The sequence below is a fragment of the Pleurodeles waltl genome, chromosome 1_1 (assembly GCF_031143425.1).
Source record: "Pleurodeles waltl isolate 20211129_DDA chromosome 1_1, aPleWal1.hap1.20221129, whole genome shotgun sequence".
In the NCBI taxonomy this organism is placed as follows: domain Eukaryota; kingdom Metazoa; phylum Chordata; class Amphibia; order Caudata; family Salamandridae; genus Pleurodeles; species Pleurodeles waltl.
The window spans coordinates 713090846-713103498 of NC_090436.1; the positions used below are offsets into that span (position 1 = coordinate 713090846).

Genomic DNA, 12653 nt, shown 5'->3' on the forward strand with positions numbered 1-12653 from the left:
GGTTTTACATTTATTAGCGCATAAACGTAGTGCCGCAATAATCAAGTGTGACTTTAACCGAACTAATAAAGATTGTACAGGGACAAATGTGCCCTCAGAGTAGTTCGCCAACATTTATAAGCGTGCTTTATATAACGTGATGTATTAGAATTGTACTAATCTGACATAACCGTAAACGTGTGCCATGATTTGCTTGTTTGAAATGTTTTAACTTAGCATAACTTTAGTGGAGGCTTCGGCCTAGTTGCCTTGTCTCACGGTTTAGATGCTCGTGTTTTTCTAATGTGCTAATAAAACGTGTATTCTTGCTTGAAGCTGTACTTTTCCAGTGAGATCGTTTCACATGCTTATCTTTAAGGTTTCGTGCCAGCCTGGCATCTTCTTCTTTGCTCCAAGGTCAATCTGCAGGTGCAGACAATGGAAGCTCTGAAAGTGAGTTAATTGGTAAAATATGTTGCAACTTACGTTCCCGACTCCAAGGATAATGTATGCCTAGGTAGAAGCTTGTGAATTGTTGTTTTTGATTGGACAATTTGAAGCCAACCTATGAACCCTCCAATGGAAGACCCTACTGGATTTGAACTGTTGTTTATTTAAACCTGGTGCACAAGAAGAAAGCGGCCATTACCCATTGCACCCATTGAGGACATTATCGCCCATTGCAGCCATTATGGCCCATCTTGCCGACCTCGTCATTTTGCCATCTTCTACGATGCCAATTGATGTTCGACGCCATTTTGAATGAGACTTTGATGCTTTCTCTAATCGAGAGAAAGAGACTCTAAGTAATTCTCGCCCTAGAGACTTTAACTTTGATTTGCCCCTTTGCATAAAGTAGTAGTTTTGTCCTTTTATCTTGCCGCTGTGAGGCAATTGCCCCGTTCACCCTGCCCCTTTGCCCCGTCCCATGCTGATCGAAACCGGTACCTGTGAGACGAAGACTTCCTTGAATGCTGATTGAATTTGGTAAATATGAAAGGAAAATGTACAATTGCATTGTGTTTCTTTTTAGGTAACCAACTGCTGATTTTTGATAAGAGCCCTAGTTAGGAGTTTTCCAAATCAATGTTGCTAAATTGTTTTTGCATGAAATCCCACATGCAGATGCTAATTTGAGGTTAGATGAGGATTCATTTGTCGCACAATGCAATTTGAGACCTTGTTATGCTGACTAATGTATGCAATTAGCCCATTACAGATTATAGTTTTAGTGGTTTGCGTTGCTATCATCGAATGCATTGTTATTCAAATGCTGCATAGATTGCATCTTTTTCGCCGTTATGGACAGCTATTAATGTTCATTTACATATATCATTTGGTGTTGAGACACATTTATATTGTGCTAGCTTTGTTAATATAGGGAAATAAATTCATTAACTTTGAATAAACTGGTGTGGTTATTCATGGCCGGAAGGTCATGGTTCGCCGAAATGTTTTCTGGATTAATTGTGAAGTGTTATGTTGATCAGGGCATTGCTTATGTTCGTTATTGATTATTGATTTGATTAAATTGATTACTCTCGGGTGAAGAGAGCCCCACTTGGTCAAAAGATTCATCGACCCAAGAGCGTCCAAATACAGGTAATTTATTAGGACGGAACGCTCTATCAGTAGATGGTAGCAGAGGACGGTTTCGCCCTTTGGGACCCCACTCGAGAGGTAATGGTTTCGCCCTTTGGGACCCCACTCGAGAGGTAATGGTTTCGCCCTTTGGGACCCCACTCGAGAGGTAATGGTTTCGCCCTTTGGGACCCCGCTCGAGAGGTAACGGTTACGCCCTTTGGGACCCCACTCGAGAGGTATATGGTGTTGAATTAGATTTTTCTTGGGTAAAACAGATTGAGAGAATGATGATGCCCTAAGTCCCCCGCGACTTTCCCGGGATCTCGGAGCTTGCGAATGGAGAGAATGGAGGTGTGAAATCGGCGTTGGCGGTACTAGTGACGGTATGAGTGAAGTCAGGATTTTGCGCTTGCACAGCTTATTGCCGCAGATTGTTTGAAAAGGTTGCGAGGATTTTAGAGAATAGCGGAGGTGCAACTCCGAGTGTGAGAGTAGGGAAGTCGTCGAACTTCATGTGCATGTGGCGCTTTGTGCAGAAAAAGGTCCACGTGGTTGTTGTTGTTGAGACGGGCCCTGCGAGGTCAAGAGACTCCGGAGTATGTTGAAAAGTGTATGAGACACTTGTTTTATGTTGTGGTCTGGTCGGTTTAATAGGTTGACCGGGCGTGGTCAACGAGTCGGTACGTGTGTTAAGGGAGTGGAAGAAAACTTCGACTTCGGGCTTTGACAAATTCTAAGTGCACTAGAATAGATCACTGACAAGTTGAGAGCCGAATCTGCGGGTCAGATTTTGCTTGCGAAAGTGGGGACCGAGAAAGATGGAATAACTGCAGAGGCTAGTGAAAAATCCCTAAGGTCCTGAAGCAATTGTGTTACCCTTCCTGTAGTAAACCGACAGATCTGTTTTATTATTATTTGGTTGCTCGCGATACCTGCCAGAAGTTGTTACGAGAGGAGCTGAGTGAAGGAGGACTAGCCGCGAGGCTTTGTCAGCCGCAGAGTGTGTGAGTGTGACGTCACTAGGAGCCGCGCTGGGATAGGTTGGTTGCAGAGAAGGGTCGCGCACGGATTGGACGCAGTCCGTGGGGCTCGATTGGAAGGGGAAAGGCAAGCGAAGAGTATTCCGGGAATTAAAGTCATTTATTGATTACAAATTTTGTGAAATAAAAGACGAGAAAATGAAATTTTTGAAAGCATTAAAGAGTGCGATGAAGGGGGAGTCTTACATTAAAGCGAGCGTAGGAGAGGAGACGCCACCCGAAGGTACACCACCTTATATTGTAATGGAGGAAAGGGGGGTAGCTCCGTGCCTTTGGCTAAAGCAATGGCACAAGCTGACAGAGAGACATGGGAGCGTAGCGTTCCCGATCCATGGGACATTCAATATAAGGATCCTAGAGAATTTGAGATTCGCGATGTACGACATGAAGGTACCCCCAAGGCCAGCACAGTTTGAGGCTCTAGCGATTTGGGAACTAATGGCTAGACAGCAACAGCAAAAGAAGTTCGAGACCAGGATAAGAAAGGTAGAAAAGACACTAGCGGACGCTAGGTGGGATAATGCACAGAAGGTGTGGAGGTCAGATATATTGCAGGGGATAAAATTGTTTCCTGCAATTGCTAAGGAAGAAGAGGCGACAGGCAAGAAAGCTACCTGTAAGACAAACAGGAGGTGTTCCAAAGATAGAGAGGACGAGGAAAAGTTAAGGAGAGAAGACGAGTCAGAGGATGAGGAGTTCATCATGCAATTGCTGAACGACCGTCCACCACCTTATGTAGAGAGTGAACAAGGTCCAAGTACCAGTTCTGCCCCTCCGGCACCGGTACAGAATAATGAAACTCCGAATTCAGAAACGCCATCGGGATCTAAGGACCCGAGTTTACTGTTCACCCCGCAGATACCGCAGGTTAGGAGAATATATCCAGATGTGCCTATATTGAAAACAGCAGAAAATTATCAGCCGCAGGTCCCAAGGTACTACAGCAGTGACAACAGTACGGGAATGATTCTAGATCCAACCGTAATGGGAGTACAGAATGGTCGCAACCCAACATTGGCACGAGCTGGATCAACCCAGTTTTTGATGCCTCAAAAGCAGATGCAGGGGGGAACCGCACATGCTCAGATGACGGGGAGTCAGACGGGCATGCCGGCAATGATGACCCATAGTGTGGGAATGAACATGCCTCAGAACCTGGGGAACGGACAGAACCCAGATGCGATATCCCTACCCATTACTGTAGGTCCACCGGTACCTTTGTACATTCAGCCTAACTCAGGTATGAGCGGTCAAGGATCAGTGGTGCAGAATGGGACGGAAAGGAGGTGCATAGAAAACACTCCAGAGACAACTCCGATAGCGGCTCAGCCAACTGGATCTGGGTCCTTGATGGAGTTTAGTCCCATATGTGCTCAGTCAACAATGGTGAGGTCGAGTCCCCCACTGATGATACCGCTATCATCGAACACTGAAAAGTTGCCGCAACCATCAATGGCAGTCGATGTGAATGCTACACTGATGGGGTTGAATGCGCAACAGCTGACACAGTGGTTCAACAGTCTGAATTCCACACAAAGCTCAGCCAGTGGTAAGGGAGAAGACTATCTGAATAGGGTAAGGTTGAACATGGAAGCAGAAGAATTGGTGGAAGGGACCATGGGTCTGAATAGGTTAGAGTCCTACTCGGAAGAAGAGCTGAGGTATCTATGTCCCAGGATTACAAGAGAAGTGAACAAGGTACATAGAAGGTTGCAAGAAATAGCTGACAAAAACGGGGTTGAGATAGACAAGACAAAACACTTGAGCAGGAGCTATAGATTGGATTTCGGGACCACAGACTTTGAACACATGAGGTCAGCAGGCATGAAAACACACCTTAGAGAATTGCTGCAGAGTGCACAAGTGTGGGGGTGCTTAGACAAATGGGAAAGCAGATGGGCAAAGAAAAAGGAAAAGAGGAAAGACAGTGTCCCAGAGCACAACGAGAAAAGATCACAGAGTAGTGATGCAATAACCATGTTACCAATGAGGGAGACAGCAGGGGGAAAATTAATACATGTACCGTGGCACAGAAGCGACATTCAGTCTTTTACGGATGATTTTCCCAAACTGAGAGAGAAACCGATTGAATGGTATCAGCAGACTGATAGGTTTGTGAAGCTTGCAAAATGTCTTTGGGAAGACCTGAACACCCTCTTTGAGATTGTGGTTCCGGCAGATTTGTGGAAAGACTGCAAAAGGGCTGTAGGTTGGCCGACAAGTGAACCAGAGAGAGACAGGGATACGGGTGCACCATCACCTATGGTAATGAGCTTGTACTATAAGGTGATTGAGCATTTGAAGACGAAGGTTGCCGCGAAAAATGTGGATTGGCAGAAGATTGATCGAACTGCCCAAGAGGCTAAAGAGTCGATTCATGGTTACTATGAGAGGCTGTTGAAGGCGTTCAAGAACTACAGTGGCACAGAAACAATAGAGGCGAAGGACATGCTTCATTTTGTGTTTAGATTCGTGAAAGGGCTGAGACCAGAGATAAGTCAGATGATAAAGACGCATTTGATTTGTTGGCAGTCGAAACCTATTGATGAGGTGTTGAATTATGCGAAATACTGTAGCGACGAAATTGAAGTGAAACAGAAAAGGTTGAAAGAGAAAGTGATGGTGATGCAACTTAAAGCAGCTCAGACAGGTTTGCAAGGGTTGCAAGGGTTCCAACAGCAGATGCCGCAGCCGCAGCCGCAGGGAAACATGGTGTTTCAGCCACAGGCGAGAGGCAGAGGCAGAGGAGGCTTTGGGAGTAATGGTCCGGATTTGAACACTGTTGCGATTCCGAATGGTGTGCAGGCAATGAAAAGGGTGATGCCGTGTCACGTGTGCGGAATCGTCGGGCATTGGAAACGCGAGTGCCCGATGGTGGTGCAGGAAGGTGCAGGTGTTGGTCAGCAAAACAATGATGTCAATGCATTCCAGACAATGAGGGGACCGAAAATGAGAGGTCCAAACCCAAATTTTCAGACCATAAATCAGCTGCAGGGATTACAGCCCATGCAGCCGCAGCAGATGCAGATGCCCTGTATGCAGATGACGCAAATGCAGCCAATGCAACAGCAGTTTCCCATGGTACCTAATCAGCAAATGCAAATACCTTTGGCACCAATGAGTCAGCAGCAAGTGATGGTTCCTCCACAGGTCTCGGGTCAGGTGATAAGTACAAATGGCACAGTACAACAGTTCCCACTACACAGTGAGAATGGAATAAACAATGTATGGGAGAGTGAAAGTTCAGATGAGGAGGGAAATTGTGTGCTTGCAGCATCCTTGGAAGTTGATCAAAAGGGTCCATATGTGGAGGGAAGAGTTATGGGTCATCGTGTTTCATTCTTGGTTGACACAGGAGCCACACGTTCAACTGTTAGGAGCATTGAAGTACCAAATTTGCCACTCTCAGGGAGAACAGTTCAAGTAGTGGGAGTAGCGAACAGGCACCTGACGAACCCAATCACAGATCCAGTACAAGTCAGAATTGGTAACTATCAAGGGTTACATAATTTTGTGGTATGTGACTCAAGCCCGATAGCACTGTTAGGGAGAGACCTATTGTGCAAATTGGGATGTTCGATTATGTGTTCGAACGATGGAATTAGAATTCAGACGAGCAGTGATGGGGAAGAAGAGGACAGTGTAGAAGGGGATGAGATGGAAACTGTCGATGAAGAATATCCTCTGATTAACCTTTTTCCGATGATAACTGAAGCAGATATTCCAGCTGAATTACGGGAAACAGTCGGAAAGGAAGTGTGGGATATGACAGGAAAAGAGGTGGGATTGGTGAAAGGAGTGGAACCAGTGAAAGTGACCGTAAAACCCAATGTAACCTTTCCCCAGACCCCACAATACCACATGGCACAAGACACCCTCATGAAAGTCGCCCAACTCATTGACGAGTTTGTAAAACAGGGAGTATTGAAAGAAGTTTTAAGCAGTCCATGTAATTCACCAATCATGGGACTAATAAAGCCGAGTGGAAAGGTCCGAATCGTGCAGGACTTGAGGAAAATAAATGACATCATAATTAAATGCTGCCCTGTAGTACCGAATCCAGCTGTGATAATGTTTCAAATCCCTTGCGATGCCGAGTGGTTCTCAGTCATCGACTTGTCACAAGCATTCTTTTCGGTGCCTCTTCATGAGGACAGCCAATTTCTCTTTTGTTTCAAATTCTTAGACAGAGTTTACAGTTGGTGTCGAATTCCTCAAGGGTTTTCGGAGTCACCGTCAATTTTCAATCAGATTCTAAAGAAAGACTTGGAGGCGTTAGAATTGCCATTCGAGTCAACCCTAGTACAGTACATTGATGACTTACTGATTGCATCTAAGACAGAAAGTGGCTGCACAGCCGACACCATTGCTCTGCTGAACCATTTGGGAAGGAATGGACACAAGGTGTCCCCTTCAAAGTTGCAGTTCTGTCAGAAGAAAGTGAAATACTTGGGTCATCAAATAGAGAAAGGGTCACGGAGAATAATGAAGGAAAGAATAACAAGTGTACTTCAAATGAGTCCACCAAAGACGAGGAGGGAGGTGAGGAAGTTTTTGGGGATGGTGAGCTACTGTTGCCAGTGGATTCCCAACTTCTCAACTCTAGCAAAGCCTTTACTGAAACTGACCCAGAAGGATGCCTTGGATGAAATTGAGCTGAAAGGAGATGAGATGGATGCTTTTATTGAATTGAAAGAATGCATGTGCAGGGCTCCAGCTTTAGGTATGCCTGATTACACAAAGCCTTTCACATTGTTTTGTCATGAACGTGATGCATGTTCTTTGTCTGTCTTGACCCAAGCCCATGGTGGCATAAACAGACCAGTAGCGTATTTTTCAGCTACTTTGGATCCGGTCGCAGCAGCACTGCCAGGGTGTTTGCGCGCCGTAGCAGCAGTTGGTATCAGCCTCACTCAGAGTGAAGGAATAGTGATGGGACATCCATTAACAGTCATGGTCCCTCACTCAGTTGAGATACTTTTGACCCGCTCCCGAACGCAACACATGACTGGAGCAAGACTCACAAGGTATGAAACAATAATTCTGGGCTCACCGAATGTGCAGCTGAAAAGGTGCACCACGTTGAATCCAGCAACCTTGCTTCCCGGTGAAAATGCTGAAATTGAGAACGCTGAAGACGTCGAGCACGACTGCCTTCAGGTGACTGAATTTTGCACAAAACCCCGACCTGACATTAAGGATACTAAGCTTGATGAAAATGACCAAATTGTTTTTGTTGATGGGTCATGTTTAAGAGATGCATTGGGAATATTGAAAGCAGGATATGCTGTATGTACTGTAACAGGTGTCTTGGAAGCGTCCTGGCTTCAAGGAGTCTATTCCGCACAAGTAGCAGAGCTTGTAGCCCTTACAAGAGCATGCCAACTGTCTACATTGATGAAGGTTACCATTTACACTGACAGTCAGTACGGGTTTGGAATTGTGCACGACTTTGGGCAACTATGGTCACAGAGAGGTTTCCTGACCTCTTCAGGGTCCCCAGTGAAAAACGGGGAGAGAATAAGGGAATTGTTACACGCCATTCAGATGCCAGCCGAAATTGCAGTGGTAAAGTGTAGTGCTCATACAAAAGGACAGGACTATGTTTCCCTGGGAAATGCATATGCGGATCAGGTCGCAAGATTTTGTGCCTTGAACTGTATATTGCTCAGGGATGAATGGAATTTGATAAGTGAGCCAGAGCTCGAACCAGCTGAAGCATTTGCCTTGAAGGTCGTGGATACAATGGATGAACTAAAAGCATTACAGAATAGCGTCAGGGAGGATGAAAGAGTTTCCTGGATTAAGTCACAATGTACACGAAGACCAGATGAGTTATGGGTTTCAAATGAAGGAAAATTTGTTTTACCAAATAGTCTCTTATCGCAGCTAGCGCGGTTCTATCATGGGCAGGCTCACCTAGGGAGAGATGCCATGATAAGATTGTTCAAAACTGATTGGTTTAACCCCAGATTCCGTCAAGTTGCAGAAGCAGTTTGCCATCGTTGTGTCATTTGTCAACAGATGAACCCAGGAAAGGGAACGGTTGTGAACGTGAGCCACATTGGCAGGGCGGGTGGCCCGTTCAGCAGAATGCAGATGGACTTTATTGAGATGCCTGTGCATGGAGGTCTGAAGTATGTGTTGGTGATTGTGTGCATTTTTAGTCACTGGATTGAAGCATACCCCACACGTAGAAATGACAGCCTTACAGTTGCAAAACTATTGTTGAGGGAGTTGATACCACATTTCGGATTCCCGATCTCTTTAGAATCAGATAGAGGAAGTCACTTCAATAACGAGGTGATAAAGTTACTTTGCGCAGCGCTGAACATTGAGCAAAAACTGCATTGTAGCTATCGCCCTGAAGCCTCAGGACTGGTGGAACAAATGAATGGTACACTGAAATCAAGAATGGCGAAAATATGTGCATCGACAAATTTGAAATGGCCTGACGCATTGCCTTTGGTGTTAATGTCAATGAGAAACACCCCTGACAGAAAGACTGGATTGTCCCCGCACGAAATTCTCATGGGCAGGGCCATGAGACTTCCTGCAGTTCCCGCAAACGCGCTTTTGAATATTACAGATGATATGGTGTTAGACTACTGCAAAGGTCTGGCTGACGTGGTTCGCTCTTTCTCTCACCAGGTGGAAGCAACCACCTTGCCACCGATCCAAGGTCCAGGACACACACTGAAAGCAGGTGACTGGGTCGTGATAAAGAAGCACGTGAGGAAGTTGTGTCTGGAACCCCGTTGGAAAGGCCCTTTCCAAGTGATCCTGACGACCACTACCGCTGTGAAGTGTGCGGGAGTTCCCAACTGGATCCACGCCAGTCATACAAAGAAGGTGTTGTGTCCCACAGATGAGGAAGTTGAAGCGCTGAAACTGCCAGTACCTGATAACAAAGTGCCGAGCGCTGAGGCAGAGCAAAACAGAACTAGAAGCGAACAGGCAGAAATAGAGGAGGGAGAAATATTCTCTGAGGACGAAGCAACCGATTCACTTGGGGAAGGCCAAGGAGGAGCCTCAGATAGCGACGAAGCAGCTAAAAGTGACAAAGAGCCTGAAGAAAGTAACGGTGACAAAGGGCTTGAAAGAGGTGAAGAAGCAGGAGAGCCCGATCAGAGGAGGGCTTTCCCAGAAGCAGACGGTACAGAAAAAGAAAAGGAAAACCTGATTGACTCCCCAGAAGGAGGGGACAAGGCAGAACAGGACGAAACTGTTCAAACTTCTTCAGAAGAGATCGCAGGTCCATCAAGTGGACACAGTGCAAAGAGAAGACCAAGTATATCACCAGTAAAAGCAAGGACTAGAGAAACGTTGAACGACGGTGAAGGGCCAAGAGTGAAAGAGAAAAGAAAGGAAGTGTCTGTCGTGATACCAACATCAAGTGAAGAAAAAGACTTGGCCAAAGAGGAAAGTACCAGTGAGGCAGAATCAAAGAGAGATGCAAAATTGAAAAGGAAAAGGATACCAAACAGGAGATATTCCGGTCCAGAATGGGCATATGTAGTCAATGACGATTGGACCGACGAATTTGTATCTCTTAGCCTCGAGAACGAAGAAGAAGAGATACCAATAGAAAAGGAAAGTTTTATGGACACTATTGACTGAAAAAACTGATAAATTACATTGCTTGCTATAATCTAACGTGATACAATCAGCTGAGACATTGCTAAACCGGATGAGACATTTGCTAACTTGATAAGACTTTGATAACCTGATTGACTCTCAAACCCGATTTGAGACAACGTTGCTAACTGATAAAAGACTGAGTTATTGCCGAATTGAGACAAATGCTGTTAACCGATAAGTGACTGGGCTCCTGAAGAAAACTGTGTGAACATTGCGCTCGTTCAGCTTTGTAACAAATTGCTAAATCGTTTCTTTATAGGTGCTTCTAGCTCTCTGATTCTATAAAGATCATGACTAAGTACGCTACACAAAACAGTAGAGTGAAATATTGTAAATATGCGTGTATAGGCTTGATAACTGCATGTGTACTAATAATAATGGCAATAGTGCTTGCAACGCGTGGTAAGGGTGAGAATGAGAAAATTGATGCTTCTACTTCTGCTCCTGTTACTGTCACTGAACTAACCGCATTGAAAAGACTAGAATTAGATGAGAGACACTTGCATGATAAGAAGGAACTTTCGTATAATGTTTTCTATCGCCTACTAACAGAATATGTTGAGACTATGGATGCGAAAGATTGTTATGTGTGTACACAGATACCGACATTGGTAACGGAAGGGGTGACTTATCACCACATGCCTCTTACGTATGGGATTACATGTAGTTTAGTAACTTCTAGATTTTATGGTCAAACTAACATACAGTATTTTTACTCAAATTACGATGTTACCTTTGCATATGTTCCTATAATAACGCAACTAAGCCAGATTGCTAAAGATTGGGATGCTAAAATAATGAGGGAATTTTTCGAGCCAATGCAACCTTTTGAAACAGCTCACGCTCATAGGGAAAACCTTACCTGCTCGCTCTCTGCAGTAGAAATAAGCTTTTTAGATCGCACAGACGATAGAAGGGCGCAAATGAATGCGAAATTAGAAAAAGAGCTAAGTAAGAGGACTTCAGTAGATAATTATGCATTTGCCGCAATAAAAACACAAGGAAAAATAGCTTTAGACGCTTGGCATGTAGGGAAATTTTGTATATATCGTGGTGAATCTTATTATGATAACATTTTCGTGGGAGCGAGTGAATGTAAACATACGTTTATCTTTAAGGCCAAATGGACATTCATGCTGAACGGACTTGACCCTGTCATACCTGGTGTATATTACATTTGCGGGCATAATGCCTATTATCGTCTTCCAAAGGGATGGTGGGGGAGATGTTATTTGGGTATAGTGTTCCCAAAGGTTTATCAACTGGATGACCTATCGGTGATTCCAAAGACGCCTGGATCTCATCGTATCCAGAAAAGAGAGACCGCAGCTGCTGTGGTAGGAGATATATTTGGAGCCATGATTCCTTCATTGGGAGTTGTGTTGAATGCCATCAAAATAAGAAAGTTGTCTACTATAGTGGATAACATGTTGACAAAGTTTTCAGGTGCTATAATCCTGATGGATGCTGAACTCACAGCAGAAAGAGCTATGACTCTTCAAAACAGGCTTGCCCTAGACATTCTTTTAGCAAAGGATGGCGGCGTTTGCAAAATGCTTGGTGCGCGTCACTGTTGCACGTATATACCAGACAACAGTGTGAAAATTAAAACAATGCTTGCAAATCTAACAAAAGAGAGTGCAGACTTGAAGGAATTGAAAGAACCAGGAGTTTGGGAGAAGGTTGGAAAGGGAGTTGCTTCAGTGGGAAATTGGCTTGGTGGCATTTGGAATGGAATATTACTAAAAATAATACAGGGAATACTAATAGTACTAATTTGCATTTTTGGGATTTGGGGAATAAAGAGGGGAATACTAATGATCATGGCAAGAATTAAAAGAAGGAAGGAAGAGAAAATGATGAAAAGAATGGCAGAAGAATACAAGGCAAGAACAAGGGGAACTAAAAGGCAAAGAGAACTGACAGAATTTTAATGGAATAAAATTTGTGGGAATGGTTTTGTGTGATGACAAGTAGTCATCAGAGGAGGGATTGATGACGCAGAAACGAAGGTTTTACATTTATTAGCGCATAAACGTAGTGCCGCAATAATCAAGTGTGACTTTAACCGAACTAATAAAGATTGTACAGGGACAAATGTGCCCTCAGAGTAGTTCGCCACCATTTATAAGCGTGCTTTATATAACGTGATGTATTAGAATTGTACTAATCTGACATAACCGTAAACGTGTGCCATGATTTGCTTGTTTGAAATGTTTTAACTTAGCATAACTTTAGTGGAGGCTTCAGCCTAGTTGCCTTGTCTCACGGTTTAGATGCTCGTTTTTTTCTAATGTGCTAATAAAACGTGTATTCTTGCTTGAAGCTGTACTTTTCCAGTGAGATCGGTTCACATGCTTATCTTTAAGGTTTCGTGCCAGCCTGGCATCTTCTTCTTTGCTCCAAGGT

At 44.4% G+C, this 12653-nt stretch overlaps 1 protein-coding gene across 1 annotated transcript in view; it reads right to left on the bottom strand.

The window, feature by feature from the left end:
• Nucleotides 1-12653, bottom strand: part of FBN2 (fibrillin 2) — a 1006102-nt gene that overhangs the window by 929581 nt on the left and 63868 nt on the right. The gene's annotated exons all lie outside the window — the stretch shown is intronic.